Raw genomic sequence first — 26,121 nt, 5'->3', positions numbered from 1 at the left:
ATACTATAAAACAGCATGTATTATTCAGGAACAAAAAGAAATGAGCCATCAAGCCAAGAAAAAACATGAAGGAACCTTAAAATGCACACTGCTAAGTGAAAGAAGTAAAGTGAAAAGGCTACACACAATGTATCAATACAATTCCAACTGTGTGACATTCTAGAAAAAGCACAGCAATGGAGGTAGTAAAACTGTCAGTGTTCGTCAGGAATTTGGGGGGTGGGGTAGGATGAGAAGGCAGAGCACAAGGGATTTTTAGGGCAGTGTAACTACAGTATGAAACTGTAATGATGGATGCATGTATCTATATATATTTGTCAAAAACAAATAAAGCGTATAATACAAAGAGTGAACCCTAATGTAAGCTTTTGCTTTTGTTGTTTTTAGTCACTAAGTCCTGTCCATCTCTTTTGTGACACCATGGACTCTAGTCTGCCAGGTTCCTCTGTCCATGGAATTTCCCAGGTAAGAATACTGGAGTGGGTTGCCATGCCCTCCTCCAGGGGATCTTCTTGACTCCAGGGATCGAACCTGTGGCTCCTGCATTGCAGGTGGATGCTTTTAGCCTGGTGGGCTGCTGTTCATGGGGTCTCACAGTCGGATGTGACTGAAGCGCCTTAGCATGCATGCATGCATGCATTGGAGAAGGAAATGGCAACCCACTCCAGCATTCTTGCCTGGGGAATCCCAGGGACAGAGGAGCCTGGTGGGCTGCTGTCTATGGGGTCACACAGAGTAGGACATGACTGAAGTGGCTTAGCAGCAATAGCAGCAACAGCTTTACCACTGAGCAACCAGGGAAGCCCCAATGTAAGCTTCAGTTAATAATATATCAATATTGGCTCAATTGAGATAAATGTACTGTGGTAATACAAGACAGCGATAGAAGAAATTAGTTTTATGGGGTGTGGGGTGCTAAGGGGACACCTAGGCATTTTCTGTACTTTCTCCTCAATTTGACTGTAAACTTAACACTGCTCTAAAAATAAACTCTATTAATTATATATAATAATTATATATAATAGTGCAGATTCTTCCATTGTTGGGTAGAGTGTTCTATGAACCCCAATTAGAACCTGTTGATTTACAATGCTATTGAGTTCTTCTGCATGACTACTGATTTTCCAATGTTCTCCCAGTTTCTGTGAGAATATTGCTGAAATCTCCAACTGTACTTATGGATCTATCTATATCTCATTCCAGCTTTATCAGTTTTGCTTCACATATTTTACAGTTCTATTGTTTGGAATACAGACTGAGATTGCCATATCTTCTAAGTGAACTTTATCATGAAAAAGGTCCTTCTCTTTAGTAAATTGTTTTGTCTGAAGCATATTTACCTGATATTAACACAGCCACAACTGCTTCCTCTTGATTAAGGTGTACATGGTATATCTCTGCCTATTCTTCTACCTTTGTTGTTGTTGTTGTTCAGTCGTGTCAGAGTCTTTGCAAACCCATGAACTACAGCACACCAGGCTTCCCTGTCCTTTACCATCTCCCAGAGCTTGCTCAAACTCATGCCCATTGAGTTGGTGATACCATCCAACCACCTCATCCTCTGTCGTCCGCTTCTTCTCCTCCCTTCTACCTTTAATCTACCTAATCATATTTGAAGTGAGTTTGTAATTAACATATATAATTTCAGTTATGGTTGCTATTTCATTCTGACAACCTCTTGTCTTTTAAATGGTACATTTAAGCCATTTAAATCGAACGGAATTAATAATATATGAAGGTTTAAGTCACCTTTCTTGTTTTTCTTCTGTTCTCTTAGCTTTCTATTTCTCCATCTTCTTTTACCTACCTCTCTATGGGTAACTTGAACATTTTTTTTTAGAACTCTGATTTATCTCTTGTGTTTTTTAGTATGTTTCTTTATATAACTTTTGAGTGGTTACGCCATATTATACATACATTACTTATCACAGTCAATACTGTCAACACTTTACTAGTTCAAGTGTAGAAACCAACTTTCCTTTATGTTCCTTCATCCTCCCCCACTTATAATTATCTCAAATATTTCCTTTAAATACATTTTAGATACAACAATAAAGCATGATCCATTAAAGCAAAAATTGCTAAGTTGGACTTAAATTAAACAGCACTACTTTGTGAAAGTGGCTCAGCAGTAAAGCATCCACCTGCAATGCAGGAGACACAGAAGGCACAGGTTTGATCCCTAAGTCAGGAAGATACCCTGGAGAAGGAAATGACAACCCATTCTAGTATTCTTGCAGGAAAATCCCACGGACACAGGAGCTTGGTGGGCTACATACAGTCCATGGAGTCGCAAAGAGTTGGAGACGACTGATGTGACTGAGCATGCACACATGCACTTTATAAAAGAGTACAAAGAGGATGGAAAGACAAGGCAGATTTGGAGAAAATATTGCAAAACATATATGAGTTAAGGGACTTGTACTCAAATAAACAAAGACCTCTAAAAACTCAATGAGAAAGTAAGAAACTCAGTCAAGAAAATATACAAAACATTTGAATAATTACCTCACCAAATAAGATACACAGATGACAAATAAGGATACGAAAAGATGCTCAACATCATAGGTTCACAAGAGAAAGTGAAAGTCACTCAGTCGTGTCCGCCTCTTTGGGACCCCATGGACTATATAGTCCATGGAATTCTCCAGGCCAGAATACTAGAGTAGCCTTTCCCTTCTCCAGGGTACCTTCCCAACCCAGGGATCAAACCCAGGTCTCCCACAATGCAGGTGGATTCTTTACCAGCTGAGCCACAGGGAAGCCCAAGAATACTGGAGTGAGTAGCTTGTCCCTTCTCCAGGGGATCTTCCTGACTCAGGAATTGAACCGGGGTCTCCTGCATTGCAGGCAGATTCTTTACCAACTAAGCTATGAGGGTAGGACACAAGAGAATTACAAGTTAAAACAATGAAATACCACTACATTAGAATGAATGATTAAAAAAAAAAAGACACATGATAGCCAAAACGGCAACAAAAACTCTCATTCATTACTAGTGAGAATGCAAAACACAACACTCACTTTGAAAGATAGTTTGGCAATTTATAACAAAATTAAACATACTCTTAACACACAATCCAGCAATCATGTTCCTTGGTATTTACCCAAAGGAGCTGAAAAGTTTTGTCTACACAACAATCTGTATATGACTGTTTATAGTAGCTCTATTCAAAAAGCTATGGACTTTAGTTAATAATAATTAATATATAAATCACCAAAATTTGAAAGCAACTAAGATGGTCTTCAGATGATGGTAAGTAAACCATGGTAAGTAAACGATGGTATGTCCAGACAATGCAATATTCTTCAATGTTAAAAAAAAAAAAAGTGAGCTATCAAGCTATAAAAAGGCATGAACCTTAAATGCATACTGTTAAGTGAAAGAAGACAGTCTGAAAAGGCCATATACTGTATAATTCTGACTACATGACATGGAAAAGGAAGGCAAATCTAGAGAGACAGTAAAAGGATCAGTGCTTGTGAGGGGTTGGAAGGGAGGGGTGCACAGGAGAAGGAGGGATGAATAGAAGGAGCACAGGGGAAACTATTCTCTATGATACTGTAATGCTGGATACATGACATAACGCATTTATCCAAACCCATAGAGCTGTACAACACAAAGAGTCAACTTTAAAGTAAACTATGTTGATTTCTGCCATGGCGGATTCATGTTGATGTATGGCAAAACCAAAACAACATTGTAAAATAATTAGCCTCTAATTAAAATAAATAAATTAAAAAAAATAAACTGGACTATAGTTTGTAAAATATATGAATAATGATTCATTAGTTGGAACAAATAAACCACACTAATACAAGCTGAGCAAACACGCAATCTGTGTGATCGGGGTGAGGGGTAGTATCATAACACTATCCATAGTTTCTATAGGAACACTCTATACTATCTGCTTGCTGCTGCTGCTGCTGCTGCTGCTAAGCTGCTTCAGTCGGTCTGACTCTGTGCGACCCCATAGACGACAGCCCACCAGGCCCCCCCATCCCTGGAATTCTCCAAGCAAGAACACTGGAGTGGGTTGCTATTTCCTTCTCCAATGCATGGAAGTGAAAAGTGAAAATGAAGTCGCTCAGTCGTGTCCAACTCTTAGCGACCCCATGGACTGCAGCCCACCAGGCTCCTCCGTCCATGGGATTTTCCAGGCAAGAGTACTGGAGTGGGGTGCATTGCCTTCTCCGACTACCTGCTTGATTTTTCTATAAATCTAAAACTGTTTATAAAGTAAAATCTATTAATCATAAATGTTTTTAGTTTAAGAAAAAAGACAATTAAGTATCTAGTAGGGAGAAGGGGGACAGGTTTTCTCCAGAATCATCCACAGCAATATTGAAAGGCCTGAGAAAAACAGAGCAAGTATAAAGTTTTGAGAAAAAGAAAGCATGAACTAAACTTATTATGCTCATTGCTATTTAAGTATAAACACAAAGGAAGTCACTGTCCAACTTTAAAAATACTCAGAAACAAAAACATCTATGAGAATTTTATGGAAGAAAAACACAAAACTATTTTTAGATGAAATTGACAGCTACTAAAATTTATATGGAAATGAGAAGTCTAGAATAGTTAAAGTAATTTTTTAATAACATTTTTAAATGTTCTGTTACTTTTTTTTTGGTTGTGTTATAGTCACGCGTTCCAGGAAACAAACTCATTCAGAAGGGCAATGCAGATAGTGGAGTGCAGTTTATTACACCAGCAGTCCCAAGGCAGAGTCTCCTCTTAGCCAAGGACCCCGACCAATGTTTGTGAAAATCTTTTATACCCCATGTGTACGTGTCCAAACCCACCACCCCAATTTCCTTGAGACTTACATAAAACAAAGGAAGGCTAAATACAATCACAATAACCCCATTATTCCAGTGTTATCAAGTGTTAGGTGTTCAAAGAGTTAATAATCAATAAGCCTGTGGTTACACTCCTATAGATACAGAAAGAATTTATGACCTGTCCGGAGGCAGGGGTGATTAGAGTATGTTTTCTCTTAGGCGATGAGTAACCTGGATGTGATCTTCAAGATTCCCCTGTCCAGAGGGGGTCTTATCTTTCTATTGTAGTTTCCACAGGCACTAAGCACAGAGTCCAGAGTCCATTGGAGAGGTAGCCAAGCATGATCAGCATGAACAGGCCTAAGACGGGGTCCAGGCCTTATGAATTCCTTCTTCAGTTGCACTGGGTCTTCTTTGCTGTACATGGGTTTTCACCAGTTGCAGAGAGCAGGGGCTACTCTCTAGTTGAGGTGCACAGGCTTCTCATTGTGGTGACTTCTCTTGTGGAGCACAGGCTCTAGGCGCATGGGCTTAGCTGCTAAACAGCATGTGGGATCTTACCAGACCAGGGCTCAAACCCATGTCCCCTGACTGGCAGGTAGATTTTTATCCACTGTATTACCACCAGGGAAGTCCCTAAGCAATTTTCTTAAAAGGGAAAAAAGTTGGAAGGACATAAAGTACTTGACGTCAGGAGTTAATTAAAAAAAAGCTACAGTAATCAAGAGCATCACATTGCTTGCTTGCTTGCTTGCTTAATTGATCAGCTATGTCCAACTCTTTGCAATCCTTTGGACTGTACCCCGCCAAGCTCCTGTCCATGGGATTCTCCAGGCACAAATACTGGAGTGGGTAGCCATTCCCTTCTCCAGGGGATCGTCCTGATCCAGGGATCAAAGCTGTGGTCTCTTGTGTCTCCTGCGTTGCAAGCAGATTCTTTACACACAGAGCCATTTCTTGGTATCTTTTGGTATTAGTAAGAGGGAAAAAACAAAGATCAATGGAATAAAATGAACAGAACCAGAGCAACAAATACGCAACAAACTGTTTCTGACAAAGGTATCAAATCAATTTAATAAGAAAAGGGAAATCTTTCCAAGCAATAATTCTAGAATAGCTGAATATCCATATGCAAAAATAATAAACATTGACCTTAATCTAATGCCAAATGCAAAAATTAAGTTGAAATAGATCAAAGACCTAAACATAAGTAAAACTATAAAACTTCTAGAAGAAAACATTGAATATTTTCCCCACCTTGACATTATATAAGCATTTTTTAGGTAAAACACACAAAAAATAAACCATTAAAACAATTACAAAATGAATTTCATAAAAAAACTGATTTTTGAATGACATCCTTTAAGAAAACCAAAAGGCACACCAGAAATGAAAGAAAATATTCACAATACATATATCTGACAAAGGACTTCTATCTGGAAAATATAAAGAAACTTTCTACCTCACTATTAAGACAGACAATCCAATAAAAAATGGACAAAAAATTAGGACATTTCACCAAAGAAATAGATTTCAAGTAACACATGAAAAGATACTTAACATCTTAGTCACTAGGGAAATGCGAATTAAAATGACAAGATACTACTACACACCTATTAGAATGGCTTTAAGAAAAAAACATGAAGTGCCAGTGAGGATGGAAACTCTCATATATTTCAGGTAGAAACCTAAAATGGTAAAGTTTTTTTTTTTTAGAAAACTGTCAGTCTCTTATAAGGATAAATATACTCTTACTACATGACCCAGTAATCTTACTTCTAGGTATTTCCCAAAGGTAAAAATCAAAATATATCTCTATACCAAAACTAGTATCCAAATATTCATTGAGGCACAAACTGAAGACATCAAAAAGTCCTTTGGTAAGTGAATGAATAAATAAAACATACTGCAATAAAACTATGGCACTGTCAATTTTTAATTATTTGTAAATGATATCTAAATTGAAAAAAAGACAAACTTGGAGAAAATATTTGTAATTTATCCCTTTAAACATATAAATAATTACTTGAAATTGCAGCCAAAAATAACCAAAAGCCCAATAAATAAATGAGAAGAAAAGAAACAACTACTTGCAAAACAAAAAACCTATAAAAATGACACTTAAATGAGAAAAAGTTCAAATCCCAAAAATTTTTTAATGCAAATTTAAAAAACACTGGGATGTCATTCCTCACCAGATTGGCAGTATTTTTAACATTTGAAAATTGGGAAATCTGAATAAGAACAATGGGCTGTACCAATGTCAATCCTTGTTTTGTTTCCTCAAGTTTTGCAAAAAGTTACAATTGGTAAAAACTGGGTAAACAATACATGGGCTCTCTCTTTATTATTTCTTACAACTATATGTGAATTTACAACTATTCCAAAATAACCACACCATTGTATATGATAGTGAAAAGACTGAAAAAAGTTTAAGAGATCCTTGGTTGAATATGGTAAACACATATAAAGGAAAAGTAAGAAGCCACTGCAAATAGAAGCATGTATACATATCTAATGTATGAATATATATGTACTTATAACCATGGTTTATTTTTAAACGCAAAAAATATAAACAGCATGTTTGATAAGATCCTACATTTGCTTAAAACAAATACAAACATACATGCACATTCATGTATATATTATGTATAAGGAAAACGCGTTCAGTTGGTGAAGCTGTGAGGACATAGGCTCTCTCGCACATGGCTGGTACAAATGCAAACTGTACAATCATTTTGGAAGGATATTTGGAAATACTTAAAACAGCAAAATCAATTAATAACTCTTATACGAGTATCTACCCTATAGATACATCTTCAACAATATAAAACTTTATATACACAAATGTATTCATTGTAGCCTTGTTAGCAGTTGGAACACTAGAAAGAATCTGAATACCTATACGTAAGAGATTAGCTAAATAAACTATACTTCATGCAATCAATGAAGTATATGGCAATATAACTAGCAGGTAAAGAACCAGCCTACCAATGCAGGAGATGTGGGTTTGATCCCTGGCTTGGAAAGATCCCCTGGAGGAGGGCATGGCCACCCACTCCAGTATTCTTGCCTGGAGAATCCTATGGACAAAGGAGACTGGAGGCTACAGTCCATATGGTCACAAAAGAGTGGGACACTAAATAACCAACTCCAAGCAGGATCTCATGTGGCCTTCCTAGGACAGACCCTACCCCATATACTCCTGCTTTAGCTCCTCTTTGAAGTACCCAAAAAACAGTACCTCATGCATATTTCCAGAGAAGGCAACGATACCCTACTCCAGTACTCTTGCCTGGAAAATCCCATGGACAGAGGAGCCTGGTAGGCTGCAGTCCATGGGGTCGCTAAGAGTCGGACACGACTGAGCGACTTCACTTTCACTTTTCACTTTCATGCATTGGAGAAGCAAATGGCAGCCCACTCCAGTACTCTTGCCTAGAGAATGCCAGGGATGGGGGAGCCTGGTTGGCTTCCATCTATGGGATCGCAGAGTCGGACACTACTGAAGCGACTTAGCAGCAGCAGCAGGAGCAGCATGCATATTTCCTGAGTTTTTCAGATGCTAAATACCACCACCAAATGGAAGAAATTAACTACTTGATTATGTAGATATGGAGCCTAAGGACTGGTAATGTAGACATAAACCAAAGAATTGTGCAGGAGCTGATCGCAAACCCTGGAACGCCCCTCCCTCACCCCGCCTTTAAAAATGCTTTGCTGAAACCCTTGGAGAGTTAGGTGTTTTTTGAGCAGGAGCCACCCATATCTCCCGGCTTGGCCCTGAAATAAACTTTTCTTTGCTCCAAACTGGACATTTTGGTTTCTTTGGCCTCACTGTGCACCTCCTTCAGTAGCAACAACAAAACTGAAAATATACAAAGTATTTTCTCAAACCATAATATAATTCAACTAGAAATTAATAACAGAAAGATGACAGGAAACTCCTTAAAGAAGTTAAAGTTTAAAGACAATTACATTTTTCATCCTCAGAAGTTAAATCTTTCTTATATTTTTAATAATTCAACTTAACATTTTTAATCATTCTTCTACATTCATAACAATTGTTTTATGTTCAAAATTCTCCAAACTACGCTTCAACAGTACATGAACTGAGAACTTCCAGATGTTCAAGCTGGATTCAGAAAAGGCAGAGGAACCAGAGATCAAATTGCCAACATCCATTGGTTCATGGAAAAAGCAAGAGAGTTGCAGAAAAACATCTCCTTCTGCTTTGTCGACTAGGCCAAAGCCTTTGATTGTGTGGATCACAACAAACTGTGGAAAATTCATAAAGAGATGGGAATACCAGACCAGTTGAACTGCCTCCTGAGAAATCTGTATGCAGGTCAAGAAGCAACAGTTAGAACCAGACGTGGAACAACAGACTGGTTCCAATCTGTAAAAGGAGTAGGTCAAGGCTGTATATTATCACCTTGCTTATTTAACTTATATGCAGAGTACATCATGAGAAATGCCAGGCTGGATGAAGCACAAACTGGAATCAAGATTGCCAGGAGAAATATCAATAACCTCAGATATGCAGATGACACCACACTTATGGCAGAAAGTGAAGAGGAACTAAAGAGCCTCTTGACGAAGGTGAAAGAGGAGAGTGAAAAAGCTGGCTCAACATTCAACATTCAACTCAACATTCAAAAAAAGAAGATCATGGCATCAAGTTCCATCACTTCATGGAAAATAGATGGGAAAACAATGCAAACAGTGAGAGAATATTTTCTTGGGCTCCAAAATCACTGCAGATGGTGACCGCAGCCATGAAATTAAAAGACGCTTGATCCTTGGAAGAAAAGCTATGACAAACCTAGAAAGCATATTAAAAAGCAGATACATTACTTTGCCAACAAAGGTCTGTCTAGTCAAAGCTATGGTTTTTCCAATAGTCATGTATGGATGTAAGAGTTGGACCATAAAGAAAGTTGAGTGCCAAAGAATTGATGCTTTTGAACTATGGTGTTGGAGAAAATTCTTGAGAGTCCCTTGGATTGCAAGGAGATCAAGCAAGTCAATCCTAAAGGAAATCAACCCTGAATATTCATCGGAAGGACAGATGCTGAAGCTCCATTACTTTGGCCACCTGATGTGCAGAGGCAATTCATTAGAAAAGACCCTGATGCTGGAAAAGATTGAGGGCAGGAGGAGAAGGGGATGACAGAGGATGAGATGGTTGGATGGCATCACTGACTCAATGGACATGAGTTTGAGAAAGCTCTGGGAGATAGTGAAGGACAGGTAGGGCAGGTGTGCTGCAGTCCATCATGTCACAAAGAGTCGGACAAGACTGAGTGACTGAACAACAGTAACAGAAAGCCATTACTTCTGTCATCTATGTCATTTCAGAGTCAGCTTCAACTGATATTATCCTCATATAGGTATTTTCCAGATCTATGCCAGCCTGACATTATTTTTTAAATCTACTTTATTCACTTTTCATGGAGAAGGAAATGGCAACCCACTCCAGTGTTCTTGCCTAGAGAATCCCAGGGATGGGGAAGCCTGGTGGGCTGTCGTCTATGGGGTCGCACAGAGTCGGACACGACTGAAGCAACTTAGCAGCAGCAGCAGCTACAGCATTCACTTTTCAAAGTGAAACTTTTTGTTATCTTACCATTCTTTCCCAACATATTGGTAGTTAAAAACTACTGCCATAAGATAGTTATATAATCCAATTAAAAAAATGGGCAGAAGAGCCAAATAACATTTTTCCAAAGAAGACATACAAACAGCCAACATGTACATGAAAAGATGCTCAATATCATTAATCACCAGGGAAATGCCAATCAAACCACAATGAGATAGAATGTGTTAGAATGACTATTATTAGAAAGACAAAAAATAAGCAGTGAGGATGTGGAGAAAAGGGAACTCTTATGTACTGTTGGTAGGAATGTAAACTGGTACAGCCACTATGGAAAACAGTATGGATGTTACTCAGAAATTAAAAACAGAACTACCTTATGATCCACTAAGTTCACTTCTGGGTATTTATCCAAAGAAATCCTCATCCCAATTCCCAAGAAGGGCAGTACAAATGAATATTCAAACTATCGGACAATTGCACTCATCTCCCATGCTAGTAAGGTTATACTCAAAATCTTGCATGATAGGATACGTGAACCAAGAACTTCCAGATGTACAAGCTTGATTTAGAAAAGGCAGAGAAACCAGAGGTCAAATTGCCAACATTCACTGGATCATAGAGAAAGCAAGGGAATTCCAGAAAACATTTATTTATGTTTCATTGACTCTGCTAAAAGCTTTGACTGTGTGGATCATAATAAACTATGGGAAACTCTTAAAGAAATGGGAATACCAGACCATTTTACCTGTCTCCTGAAAAACCTGTATGCCAATCAAGTAGCAACAGTTGGAACCTTGTATGGAACAACTGACTGGTTCAGGATTGAGAAAGGAGTATAAGGCTGTTTATTGTCACCCTGTTTATTTAACTTATATGCAGAGCACATCACGTGGGCTGGAGGAGTCACAAGTTGGAAATCAAGACTGCCAGGAGAGAAAAAAAAAAAAGATTGCTGGGAGAAATATCAACAACCTCAGATATGTGGATGGTATCACTCTAATGGCAGAAAGTGAAGAGGAACTAAAGAGTCTCTTGATGAGGGTGAAGGAGGAGAGTGAAAAAGCTGGCTTAAAACTAAATATTAAAAAAACTAAGGTCATGGCATCCAGCCCCATTACTTCATGACAAATAGAAGGTGAAAAGGTGGAAGCAGGGACAGATTTCCTCTTCTTGGGCTGTAAAATCACTGTGGATTGTGACTACAGCCATGAAATAAGATGATCATTGCTTCTTGGCAGGAAAGCTGTGACAAAGCTAGACAGTATGTTAAAAAGTAGAGACATCAGTTCGCCAACAAAGGTCCGTATAGTCAAGGCCTTTCCAGTAGTCACATACAGTTGTGAGAGCTGGACCATAAAGAAGGCAGAGCACTGAAGAATTGATGCTTTTGAACTGTGGTGCTGGAGAAGACTCTTGAGAGTCCCTTGGACAGCAGGGAGATCAAACCAGTCAATCTTAAAGGAAATCAACCCTGAATATTCATTGGAAGGATGGATGCTGAAGCTGAAGCTCCAGTACTCCAGCCATCTGATGCGAAGATCCAACTCATTGAAAAGGACCCTGATGCTGGGAAAGATTGAAGGCAGAAGGAGAAGACGAAGACAGAGGATGAGATGGTTGGATGGCATCACTGATGCAATGGACATGAACTTGGGCAAACTCCAGGAGATGGTGAGAACAGGGAAGCCTGGCATGCTACAGTCCATGGAGTCACGAGGAGTCAGACACAACTTGCCAACTGAACAACAATTTGAAGAAAATAAAAACACTAACTTGAAAAGACATTTGCTCTCTCATGATCACTGCTGCATCATCTACATAGTCAAGGCATGGAAACAACTTAAATGTCCACCAATAGATTAATGGATAAAGAAATTGTGGGATGGGTGTGTGCATGTGTGTGTGTGTGTGTGTGTGTGTGTGTGTGTGTGTGCTTGCTTGCTCAGTCGTGTCCAACACTTTGTGACCTTATGGATTACAGCCCGCCAATCTCCTCTGTCCATGGGATTTTCCCTGCAAGAATACTGAAATGGCTTGCCATTTCCCCCCCAAAGAGATCTTCCCAACATCTTCCCAACCCAGGGATCAAACTCGCATCTCCCACATCTTCTGCATTGGCAGATAGATTCATTATCACTGATCCACTGGGGAAGCCCATGCCTGCCAATGCAGGAGACAAGGGTTTGATCCCTGAATTGGGACAATCCACTGGTGAAGGAAATGGCAACCCACTCAAGTATTCTTGCCTGGGAAATCCCATGGACAGAGGAGCCTGGGAGGCTATAGTCCATGGAGTTGCAAATGAGTCAACTAAACAACAACAACAATGTGTATATGTAATATATAAATACAATGGAATGTTAGCCATAAAAAATTATAAAATCTTGCCATTTTTGACAATATGGATGGACCTCAAGGGCATTATGTTAAGTGAAAGAATTTAGACAAAGACAAACGCTATATGATCTCTTGTATGTGAAATCTTTTTTTTTTTTTTTTTAAATCGTAGATACAGGGAACAGACTGGTGGTTGCCAGAGGCAGGGATGGAGGGTGGGAGAAATGGGAAAAGAAACTAAGAGACCCGTATATAGCATCAAGCATACCAACAAAATGAGAGATCCAAAAGAAAAAGAGGGAGAGAAAGGGATATCAAGAATATTTGAAGGAAAAAAAAAAGTCAATGTCGACATACTCACTAACAGACCAGACACGTTCTCCAGCATCACATCTCTGAAAAATTTTCCCTGGGATGTGTCCAGCAAGGCCTGCAATTCTTCATTGAAATCCACAGTTATTTCCTTGCTTTCTAAAACATCATGGATACTTTGCTTCTAAGACGGCATCTGTAAAAGTTCTAAGGGAGGGTAGTTGACTTGATAGCATTGTAGAAGGGGACTATATGCATAGCATTTGGTGTTTCAGGCATATGCATTTTTCTGCTGACTTTCCATGTGCCCTTTAGACATAATCAGGGATATAGATATATACATTCTAAACAACAACTATTTACTGAAAAGAAATATCACATGAGATATAGTGTAAAATAACCTGGAAATGTTCAAATCAGGTCATAATTCTCACTTCCAGACAGGTTATTATAAAATTTGAGAACACAAAACAAAACTGTTTTCCCCATCCATTTTAGGTACATCTACAGATATATCATAAAGCAAACAAAATCCCTGAGCTGCCAATATTTAACCATGACTATAGCTGGATCAGTCCCCAAATAAACCTCAAGTTTCTCATCTGTGAAATGGTTTACCAATTATTTAGAATTTTTAAGAGTTCCAATGACTTGGTGAGTAAAGTATATCGAGTGTAGCAAATATAAAATAAACAGAAGTGATAGATCCATTTTTATTAAAATGACAGAGAACCTTGAAGAAATATTCAGAATCCTGCAGGACTAAACAGGCTTCATATATAACTTGGGATCTGAAGTTGTAACCTCTCTCATCTCTATACAACTCAGGTGTTCATTCTAAGTTTTAAGACATGCAATTCAGAAGCACAAGCCACGAGACTTCTGTATTGTAAGATAGGCCCAGTCTGACTCCTCTCAATTTTCTAAGTGATCTCCAAGTATCGGTTATCATTGTCTGCTTTGTATCTTCATCTTATCAACCTGTGAAAAGGTATTAGATTTAATCTGATTTAGTCTAATTAAAGCTGTTCTAATCCTTCAATATTCTTCACAGGTCCCCAAATTATATTTCTGTATGCTATTTTCTTATCCAAAATGCAGACCAAAACTAAGGAAACAATATTCTCTGTTCTTCATTCAGCTTTCAAATTCAAATAAAGGGTAATTATGAAAAAGGAGTGTTTGAAGAAACAATGTCCAATCTACATATCTTAAGAAATCTAATGAATCCGGAATAGAATAAACTCAAAGGGATCCACACTGAGCTATATTATAATTAAAATGTTGAAACCCAAGAAAAAGAGAGAATCTTAAAATTAATAAAGATAACTCACCAACAGAAACCATGGAAGCCAGAGGCAATGGAATGACATATTTTAATTGCTGGGGGATTTCTTTGGAAGGAATGATGCTAAAGCTGAAATTCCAGTACTTTGGCCACCTCATGAGAAGAGTTGACTCACTGGAAAAGACTCTGATGCTGGGAGGGATTGGGGGCAGGAGGAGAAGGGGACGACAGAGGATTAGATGGCTGGATGGCATCACTGACTCGATGGACGTGAGTCTCAGTGAACTCCGGGAGTTGGTGATGGACAGGGAAGCCTGGCGTGCTGTGATTCATGGGGTCGCAAAGAGTCGGACACGACTGAGCGACTGAACTGAACTGAACTGAAAAGAGCTCTGAATCAATGAATCTATTTCTGATAAAACAATCCTTCAAAAAGAAAGGAAAGAGATTAACTTATGGCAAGACAGCATGAGGAGCTCGAGTGTCCTGTTCCCCACTGAAACTGATAAAAACTATTAAAAAAAAAAAAGCAACTGTTTAAACCCTCTGGAAGTGGTTTTAAGAACAAACAACAAATGAAGAAATATCTATTCAAGAACATCTTTTAAAATTCACTAAGAAAAGTGAGCCTATGGTATCTGAACCAAGACCACTTTCTCCCTCCCTCCCTCTCCCATCCCAGCTCAAGGAGAGGAAGACTCTACTCAAGACTCCTGAATTCAAGGCAAAAAACTCCCTCTCCACCACCACCACCCCCAAGTCTCATTTAGAGGCCTTTCTTCTCTGGAAGAATAGGGCATTGGAGTTTCCCATCCAGCTACCTAGCCTGTTGCTAGGGCTGAGTCCTGAACAACTGTGGTTTAGAGGTAGAGGTTCCTTTCTGCCATCTAACCCCCAGTGGTGGAATGAAGACTTTAACTGGACGTGGCATGTGGAAAATACTGGGGCCCTGAACATCCTTGCCCTGGGTTGTGAGGAGTAAACAGTAAACTGAGAGGACCTCTGGTTGCACTCTCCCCTCCACTAAGCACTCACCTAGCACAACAGAACTGTCACTCAGAAACTTGCCATTGTCCCTACCCCCACTTCCAGAGCTTTTGCTTTTGCTTGAGAGAAAAAGTAGATTTTAAAACAGATAGCTCCTATTCTCTTCTCAAATCAACTGAACTGACTTCATTTGCAAGACCATGGAGAAAGTCAAGCCTAGAGGAGCACTGAAAAAACAGCGAGGTTGTAAAGAAAATCTGTAAGCAGGTCAGGAGGCAACGGTGAGAACTGGACACGGAACAACAGACTGGTTCCAAATACGGAAAGGATTATGTCAAGGCTGTATACTGTCACTCTGCTTATTTAACTTATATGCAGAGTACATCATGAGAAATGCTGGACTGGAGGAAGCACAAGCTGGAATCAAGATTGCCGGGAGAAATATCAATAACCTCAGATATGCAGATGACACCACCCTTATGGCAGAAAGTGAAGAAGAATTAAAGAGCCTCTTGATGAAAGTGAAAAAGTGGCTTAAAACTCAATATTCAGAAAACTAAGATCATGGCATCTGGTCCCATCACTTCATGGCAAATAGATGGGGAAACAGGGGAAACAGTGACAGACTTTATTTTTTGGGGCTCCAAAATCACTACAGATGGTGACTGCAGCCATGAAATTAAAAGATGTTTGCTCCTTGGAAGAAAAGTTATGACCAACCTAGACAGCATATTAAAAAACAGAGACATTACTTCGCCAACAAAGGTCCGTCTAGTCAAAGCTATGGTTTTTCCAGTAGTCATGTATGGATGTGAGAGTTGGACTATAAAGAAAGCTGAGTGCCGAAGAATTGATGGTTTTGAACTGTGGTGTTGGAGAAGACTCTTGAGAGTCCCTTGGACTGCAAGGAGATCCAACCAGTCCATTCTGAAGGAGATCAGCCCTGGGATTTCTTTGGAAGGACTGATGTTGAAGCTGAAACTCCAGTACTTTGGTCACCTCATGCAAAGAGCTGACTCATTGGAAAAGACCCTGATGCTGGAAAAGATTGAGGGCAGGAGGAGAAGGGGATGACAGAGGATGAGATGGTTGGATGGCATCACCAACTCAACGGACATGAGTTTGAGTAAACTCCAGGAGTTGGTGATAGACAGGGAGGCCTGGCGTGCTACAGTCCATGGGGTCGCAAAGAGTTGGACACAACTGAGCGACGGAACTGCCTGACAGAACTGTAAAGAAAAACAATTGGGAGAAGATTCAAAATATACGCCAAACTGTAGGTCAACGAGTTTGCAGGTGATTAATGGGCAATAAGGCAACCGGAAAGAACCCTCTTGGAGCCAGCACAAATATCAAACACTAACCTCTGCTAACTATTTCTTCAAAGGACCCACAATTTGATTGAATTAGTTTTCAGAGTAGTTTATGCCCTTGGGCATTATGTAAAACAAAGGATCAGTAAATGGAGCTTGGCTTCTGGCTGCTGGGTGTGGTCAGAGAAAGACAGCTCTAACAAAACTCAGTCATCCCAGGGTGATGGTGGGTATATTCAAATTGCACCTCCCTAAAGAACAACATCAGGGACCTAACCTTGTAGGAAAGGAAACTACAATGAGATACCATTTCACACCCTCTAGGATGGTGGGCTGCAGTCCATGGGGTCGCTAAGAGTCGGACACGGCTGAGCGACTTCACTTTCACTTTTCACTTTCATGCATTGGAGAAGGAAATGGCAACCCACTCCAGTGTTCTTGCCTGGAGAATCCCAGGGACGGGGAGCCTGGTGGGCTGCCGTCTATGGGGTCGCACAGAGTTGGACACGACTGAAGCGACTTAGCAGCAGCAGCAGGATGGCCAGAATTGGATAAAGTCCATAATGACAATTGCTGGTAAGAATGTAAACAAGTTAGAGCCCTCATACTGCTGAGTGTAAAATGGTGCAGCCACTTTGGAAAAAAGTCTAACAGTGTCTCAAACTATTAAACACAGAGTTGCTATATGATCCAGCAATAACTCTTAAGTATACACCTATAGAAATGAAAACATATTTCTATACAGAAACTTGTACATGAATGTTTTAGCAGAATAATTCTTGATAGCCTAAAGGTAGAAACCACCCAAATGTCCAGATGAATGAACAAAGGAAATGTAGTATATCCATTCTACGAATGGAAATCATAAATGGGATATAAAGTACTGATACATGCTACAACATACATGAGCTTTGAAGCAGTATGCTAAATGAAAGAAGGCAATCACAAAAGGCCATATATTATAATTCTATTCATATGAAATATTCTAAATTGGAAAATTTGTAGAGATAAAAGTAGATTAGTGGTTACCTAGGGCTGGGCAGGTGAGGTTCAAGGAGGTGTTCAGTTCAGTTCAGTTACTCAGTCGTGTCTGACTCTTTGCGACCCCATGAACCGCAGCATGCCAGGCCTCCCTGTCCATCATCAACTTCCGGAGTCCACCAAAACCCATGTCCATTGAGTCTGTGATGCCACCTGGCTTATGGCTAAAGCATGAAAATGTAAGATTTAGTGACGTTGCACATATACTAAAAACTATTGAACTGTACACTTTAAATGGGTGGATTGTATGGTATGTGAATTATATTTCAATAAATCTATCAAAAGAGAACTGAAGGAGACATTAAGACATTCCCAGATAAACAAAAGCTGAGGAAGTTCACTGCTGACAGACATGCCCTACAAGAACTGCCAAAGGGAGTTCTTCAGAATAAAATGGAAGGATAATAGACGAACTTGAAACTATATGAAGAAATAAAGAACACAGGCAAAGGTAACTACAAGGGATTCCCAGGTGGTTCAGTGGTAAAGAATCTGCCTGCCAATGCAGGAGACCCAAGAGACTCAGGTTTGATCTCCTGGGTCAGGTAGATCCCCTGGAGGAGGAAATAGCAACCCACTCCAGTATCCTTGCCTGGGAAATCCCATGGACAGAGGAACCTGGCGGGCTACAGTCCATAGGGTCACAAAGAAGTGGATACAACCGAGTGACTGAGAATGCATGCAGCAGCAGCAAAGGTAACTACACATGTAAATATATAAGCTAGTATTAATGTATTTTTGGTTTGTAACCCCTCTTATTTTTTTCTATATGATTTAAAAAGAAATGGACAAGCTAATCCTAAAATTCATATGGAATTACAAGAAGCCCTGAATAGCCAAAACAATCTTGAGAAAGAACAAAGTTGGAGGATTGACACTTCTCAATTTTAAAAATTAACACAATCAACAGTAATCAAAAGTATGGCACTGGAATACGGATAGGCACAGAGACAAATGAAACAAATTTGAAAGACCAGAATAAACCCATACACCTAAGCCAAATGATTTCAACAAGGGTACCAGGACCATTCAATGGGGGACAGTCTCTCCAATGCATGGTGCTGGGACAACTGGCTATGCACATGTAAAAGAATAAAATTGGATCTCATATCATATATAAAAATATCTCAAAATGGATATATGACATAAATATAAGAGCTAAAACCATAGAACACTTAGAAAAATACATAAAGATAAATCTTCTTAGATTTATTTGGCAAAGAATTTGCAAAGAATTCTTAGATTTGACACCAAAAGTACAAGCAACAAAAGAAAAAATAAAGCAGACTTTAAAAATCTGTATACCAAAGGACATTACCAAGAATGCATAAGAAACATATACAGAATGGGGGTAAATTTGCAAAATTCTACATAATATATATATATATATATATATATATATATATATATATATATAATCAGACTACTATCCAGAATACGCAAAGAATTTATAGCTCAACAACAAAAAGACACTCAAATTAAAAATACACAAATGGCCAATAAGTGCATCAAGGTGGCCAAAATCATTGGTGATTAGGGAAATTAGAATCTAAACCACAATGATATTACACTCCAAACACACTAGAATGGTTGTAATTTTTAAATTAAAAAAAAAAAAAACAGGAGATAACAAGTGTCAGCAAGGAAGTGTGGTAATTCTATGTTTAACTTATAGAGAAACTGTCAAACTATTTTCCACAGTGGCTGCACCATTTTACATCCCAGCAGCAATGTATGAGAGCTCCAATTTCTCTACTTCTTGCCGACATTTGTTTCCTGGCTTAATTTCTTTTTAAAAAATTAGATTCTGCCCTCAAATTTAGAAGAAATTCCAATTGGTCCCTGTTACTGCAGCCCAACACTTAAAATTCAACTTTTAAAAATTTCCCTTCAAAATGTATAAAAAATAACCCATGCTAGAAAAAGTTCATTACATCACAAAAGTTTAAGAAATGCATGGGAAAAAGAATCACTTTACTTTTTTTCTTAAATATTTATTTGGCTTTACCTGGTCTTAGTTGCCACAGGCAGGATCTAGTTCCCCTACCAGGGATTGAACCAGGTCCCCTACATTGGATGCACTGAGTCTTAGTCACTGGACTACCAGGGAAGTCACAAGAATCAATTTAAAATAATGGTTATTTCTGAGGAAGAAAGAAGGGATGCAATCAGGGATGGGTACACGGAGCACTGCAACTATAATGGTGATGTTTAGTCTTTTATGTTTGGCTGGTGAGAAAAGAGGTTCACTGTGTTTTTCTCTATATGTTTCTATATGTCTTAAGTATTTCATAACATATTATAGAAGGCCCCCCAAAAAGACAAAGAAAAGAAAGTTTATCCAACATTCCTTCATCACTCACTGCTGTTGCTGCTTAATCACTTCAGTCGTGTCTGCCTTTGTGCAACCTTATGGAATGAATAGCCCGCCAGACTCCTCCCTCCATGGAATTCTCCAGGCAAGAGTATAGGAGTGGGTAGCCTATCCCTTCTCCAGGGCATCTTCCCGACCCAGGAATCGAATCCAAGTCTCCTACATCGCATGCAATTCTTTACCAGCTGAGCTACCAGGAAAGCCCTCATCACTCACCACCACCACCAAAAACATTAAATTATACTAGACAGTATTCTACACCTTATTTTTCTTCACATAACAATCCATTATAGCATTCTCTAGATCAATAGTGGTAAATCTGTTTCCACAGTTGCAAAATATTTCATAATATAAATTCCCAAGATGCATTCAAACACTCCTACTAACGAATATACAGGTTGTTTCCAGTTGTCACAAAAACAAAGCTACAAAGGCATCCTTGTTCATATATCCTTACACACTGGTACATTTATTTCTGTAGAATGGATTCTTAAAAGTCAGAATATTAAGTTCCAGTATTTAGTCAAGCAATATTTGTATTTTTTTTTATTTCCTTACATATTGTCAGATCATTTTTTTCAAAAGGTTGCAGCAATTCATAGTCTTTCCAGCAATGTATGAGTGAGATGTGGGCATTTCTTGAGGGAAATTTCTTTTAACCACATAAGCATTTAATAGATTAAATTCAGTTTTACTGTCTTCCCAAACAGTAAACATGTAATGATATTATGCTTAACATAAATTCATTTTCACCAAGAGATCTGAACACGGGGAATTTAGGTCTTTTCTTACGCAATGAGTAAACAAGCTAACAATTCACAATCTAATGTAGCAACTCCCTGAAATATTATCTATACACACACACACACACACACACACACACACACACACCCCTTCGATCTCTAAGATGTTTCCCGGACAAATGTTAAGTATTATAAGACCAAAAGTCCTCATTTGAAATATATATAAAGGGCATAGAAAAAAATTATTTTAATCTAGCCCACCATGAATATATTACAAACTGATTGGTCTATCAAAACTAAGTTTGCAAATGGAAAGGCAGCCCTTAGGAATTAAGGACCTGCAGGCCCAACAGTTAAGCAGTTCCTGAAAGCGCCTTAGGGAGAGAGAATTTTGCGGCGGCATCGTGTCAATAAAAACCCATTTAAACAAATTAAAAAAAAAAAAAGGAAAACGACCCAGAATACCCACTAGGAGCTAGTTTCTGCAACCACCTATCCTCATCCGTGATAGTAAAGTGATTAAGGAGAGAGAAATTACTCTCCAATGTTTTGAAGAGACAGAAAAATGAAATGTACGCCGGCTCCTCCCCCACTCAGTCAGGCCATGCGATGCCGAAATGTGTAACCTTACTAATGGTCACTTTTCAACTCGATGCGAGTTTCAGCACTCACCACAACACAAATATCCGCGTTTCTGGACGTTCCTTAGGAGACTCGTCCTTTGGCCGTCTTTTCACATAAAGTATGCCTGCAGCGCTTACACCCTATGCAAATGCCGCCATCTTAGGTTTTAGATGAGCCCTAAGGCATAGGGCGGTAGAAACCTGGGCTAGGCGTCACAGCCAAATAGGCCCCGCGCAGAACCGCCGTGCACTCCCAAAATGGCTCCCCCGGCAACGTGACCCAGCCGCCCTGCGGCCCCTCCCCCAGTGTTCCTGAGAGGTTGCGCTTCCTGTTACAGCGTTTATCGCCGCTGAAATTACCTCCTTATTCCTCGTTTTCTTTTCCTTCACTTCTTTTTTCTTTTTCTATCCCAAATTTATTTTACCTTTGTCCCGACCCCTTTCCACATTTCTACATATCTCTCGTTCTAGTCAACTTTCACCTCACGCATGTGTGACATTTTTTAATACACAAATTTATCTTTCTGTTATTTTACCAAAGTATCACAAAATGATAAGGTACACTGAGATCTGATTTTTTCGTATTTTATAGATGAGGAAAATAAGGCTCAGAAAGTGAAAGTGTTAGTCATTCAGTCCTGTCCAACTTTTGTGACCCCATGGACTGTAGCCCACCAGGCTCCTCTGTCCATGGAATTCTCCAGGCAACAATACTGGAGTGGGTTGCCATTTCCTTCTCCAGGGGATCTTCCTGACCTAGGGACTGAACCCAGGTCTCCCACATTGCAGGCGGTTCCTTACCATCTGAGTCACCTGAAAAGCCAAAGTCTCAGAGGTGAACCAATTTTCCAAAAGCTGCAACAGCTAGTGAGTGTTACAGTGTACAAAACCCAATTCTTTTCACTCCACTGAGTTCTGTGCCCTTACAGATCACGGTCTATTTCAACCAACAAATTGAAAATACGAGAAAACTGAAGACCGAGTGCGAAGACTTTAGGTCTAAACTCATACAGTAGATCAATGACAAAATTGAATTTAAAACAGGATGCTTCCTTGTTTATGAATAATTCCGTAACAGAAAACATCTTTGTAAAGGGGTTGGGATGCTATTCTCCAACCCCAAACTCCTTTTAGACTTTAGCTCAAGTCTTGATTCCTCTAAGAAGCGTCTATATTTATCAAGACGTTTAACTTTTTTGGTTCCTCTCCATGAGGGAAAATGTACTAGCTGGATGTAAGCCACCAAAACATTTTTTAAAACCCAGGCTGAAACTTGTTTGTAATGCATTACATATGAATGGTGTGAAAGGTTAGTGGGGAAGGTTTGTGCCGCACAGTTAAGGAAGAGACAATTTAGAGGTCTTAATTCCTTTCCAAAGGAATAGTTTCTACATTCTAAAGTTATCTCTAACTTTCTACAAGAACTCAGCATAGAACACCTCATTCTATTCATATGCATCATTACTTTCTCTTTCTTTATATTGATATTGTCACCCTCAAATAGGAGGTAATGGTAGAGAATTGTATAAGCACCTGGGCCTTGATGTGTGGCCATTCTTATGTAAAATACAGCATAGAGCCAATTTGTGTTGTCAGTAATGTGTGTAGTGAGGTGAAAGGTTCTTAATTTAAGCTTAAAGTACATCCTTTCCTTCAGTTTAGACATATTTGAGCACGATTTGGAAACTGGTCGGTAGACAGCAGAAATCAATTGCAAGAGGAACTGCTGAACTCTTGAGAAACAAGTCACTTTAAGAGAGGATGGAGTCAGGCAGGCAACATTCTGGGTATTGCAGAGAACCTGTGGCTTCAATTAACTTTTTTCCATCAAGTGGCATATCTCTTGGTTGTACAACAAAATGTATTTATTTTAAGCTAGGTACACAACATCTCTCTGTAGTGATTTAATTGTAAGTAGAAAGGTAGTGAAGCCTATGACAGGTTTGCTCTGATGCTCTAGGGATGTTTTCTGTCTGGAACAAATGACCATTTAGATTTTAAAGAAATACATATAAGTAATCAGCAGGACTCATTATAGAACAATAGGCTTGTGAAGCTGCTAATCAATTTTAGATGGGGAAAAGATCGCTGGATGCACTGGTTTTATTTAGTGGTGTTTCAAACTGAAAGGTGCTGGACCCAGAGATCTAGGGGCAGAAAAGCCCTATTAATTCCAAGGTGGAAGCCAAGGTGAAAGCTTCATACCCCTGCCCCCACTCACTCACATTATCCCTAGTTGGCCTGCCTTCATTTCAACCGGAGAAAAAAATGCCTCCAGAAAAATATCAGAGACAGGGTTTGGTTTACTCTTCAAGGCTGATCCTCTTAGCTTTCTGGATTCTACTGGTCCAGTCAATACTTGTTCCATTCTCTATGACAGTCCAATTTTCCTCTTTCATAAGTAATTGTTCCAAAAGTAATAAACTGTCTCCTGCAAAGATATAAAATTCAAATAGGCAAAAGAGGTGTTGGAGTTTCACCATTATCCAGCCATGTTTAGCAGGCACTTACTTACAAAGAGCTCTCAGTTGGAGAATTTACAAAGAAAATTGCACAGATCTCTGGGACAAGTTTCTGTTATCTTCGCATTCATCAGATCAGATCAGATCAGTCGCTCAGTCGTGTCCGACTCTTTGCGACCCCATGAATTACAGCATGCCAGGCCTCCCTGTCCATCACCAACTCCAAGACTTCACTCAGACTCACGTCCATCGAGTCCGTGATGCCATCCAGCCATCTCATCCTCTGTTATCCCCTTCTCTTCCTGCCCCCAATCCCTCCCAGCATCAGAGTCTTTTCCAGTGAGTCAACTCTTCGCATGAGGTGGCCAAAGTACTGGAGTTTCAGCTTTAGCATCATTCCTTCCAAAGAAATCCCAGGGCTGATCCCCTTCGGAATGGACTGGTTGGATCTCCTTGCAGTCCAAGGGACTCTCAAGAGTCTTCTCCAACACCACAGTTCAAAAGCATCAATTCTTTGGCGCTCAGCCTTCTTCACAGTCCAACTCTCACATCCATACATGACCACAGGAAAAACCATAGCCTTGACTAGACAGACTTTTGTTGGCAAAGTAATGTCTCTGCTTTTGAATATGCTATCTAGGTTGGTCATAACTTTCCTTCCAAGGAGTAAGCGTCTTTTAATTTCATGGCTGCAATCACTATCTGCAGTGATTTTGAAGCCCAGAAAAATAAAGTCTGACACTGTTTCCACTGTTTCCCCATCTATTTGCCATGAAGTGGTGGGACCAGATGCCATGATCTTCGTTTTCTGAATGTTGAGCTTTAAGCCAACTTTTTCACTTTCCACTTTCACCTTCATCAAGAGGCTTTTGAGTTCCTCTTCACTTTCTGCCATAAGGGTGGTGTCATCTGCATATCTGAGGTTATTGATATTTCTCCCGGCAATCTTGATTCCAGCTTGTGTTTCTTCCAGTCCAGAGTTTCTCATGATGTACTCTGCATATAAATTAAATAAACAGGGTGACAATATACAGCCTTGACGAACTCCTTTTCCTATTTGGAACCAGTCTGTTGTTCCATGTCCAGTTCTAATTGTTGCTTCTGACCTGCATACAAATTTCTTGAGAGGCAGATCAGGTGGCCTGGTATTCCCATCTCTTTCAGAATTTTCCACAGTTGCTTTCATAGTCTAAGACAAATAAGTGAGTAATGGCTCTATAAGTGACAATCAAAATAATTGGTGCATGCAAAGTTAGACTCTGCATTTGATTTGAATACATTCATTTTGAAACATGAATTTGATGTGGCAAGTGGGAAAGCAGATATAAGTTTATTCATTCATTAATAAGAACTTACATGTAAAAAATAGGGCTACACAAGATGACAGGAAAGAGTATTAATAGAACAAATATAAATTCACGCAAGTATTGGTGCTCAAAGAGATTAGATTCCGGTTGGAGAGGGGAAAATAAGAGGAGTTCTAAGGAATTATAAGCAGTATCTTTGTATCAGGCATTGGACTAGATACAAGGTGGGAATAAAAGTGAGGCTGGGATGTGTTAGCCTCAGGGAATTTATAGGCTACTGGGGAAATATAAAACCTGAAGTTTGGTAACATTTTTATTAGGGGAATTAAAGAGATGAAAAATATTTAATACATACATCTCAACACTTAGAATAATGTATAAAGTCATACATTTTTCAAGGCTGAAATAATGATGTAGTAAATGGAAAGAACAACAACAAAAATCTATGAATGTACTGCAAACCAATGAGGGCAATATATTAGAAGGAAAATATATCATGTTTTTGTTCAGCTGCTCCGTTATGTCTGACTCTTTATGACCCCAAGGACTGCAGCATGCCAGGCTTCCCTGTCCTTCACTATTTCCTGGAGCTTGCTTAAACTCATATCCATGGAGTGTATTGACTCAGTGCCCCCCCTCCCCACCATCTCATCCTCTGTTGCCCCCTTGTCCTCCTGCCCTCAATCTTTCCCAGCATCAGGGTCTCTCTTGGTGAATAGGCTCTTTGCATCAGGTGGCCAAAATATTGGAGCATCAGCTTCATCAGCAGTCCTTCCAATGAATATTCAGGGTTGATTCCCTTTAGAATTGACTGGTTTGATCTCTTTGTTGTCCAAAGGACTCTCAAGAGTCTTCTCCAACATCACAATTCAAAAGCATCAATACTTTGGCACTCAGACTTCTTTATGGTCCAACTCTCACATCCATACATGACCATACATGGAAAA

At 39.3% G+C, this 26,121-nt stretch overlaps 1 long non-coding RNA gene across 11 annotated transcripts in view; it reads right to left on the bottom strand.

The window, feature by feature from the left end:
* The window catches only part of LOC147340636 (uncharacterized), a 193,752-nt gene extending 172,065 nt beyond the window's left edge, over positions 1–21,687 (bottom strand). For 5 of the 11 annotated variants that reach the window (XR_015159533.1, XR_015159531.1, XR_015159538.1 and 2 more), the window contains exons 1-2: positions 21,455–21,661; positions 17,654–17,829 (exon numbers count right to left, since the gene is read on the bottom strand). This is a non-coding gene — a long non-coding RNA (uncharacterized LOC147340636). Of the gene's footprint in view, positions 1–17,653; positions 17,830–21,454 lie in introns of all 11 variants that reach the window. The other 6 variants (XR_015159532.1, XR_015159534.1, XR_015159536.1 and 3 more) reach the window with 6 other exon arrangements.
* Between the last annotated feature and the right edge of the window lie 4,434 nt (positions 21,688–26,121).

This window comes from Bos grunniens, chromosome X (genome assembly GCF_055505025.1).
Source record: "Bos grunniens cultivar Pamir isolate PY7600 chromosome X, Bosgru_T2T1.0, whole genome shotgun sequence".
Classification (NCBI taxonomy): Eukaryota; Metazoa; Chordata; class Mammalia; order Artiodactyla; family Bovidae; genus Bos; species Bos grunniens.
Note: the sequence above shows the minus strand (reverse complement) of the source record. Positions and strands in the feature narration are given on the sequence as shown.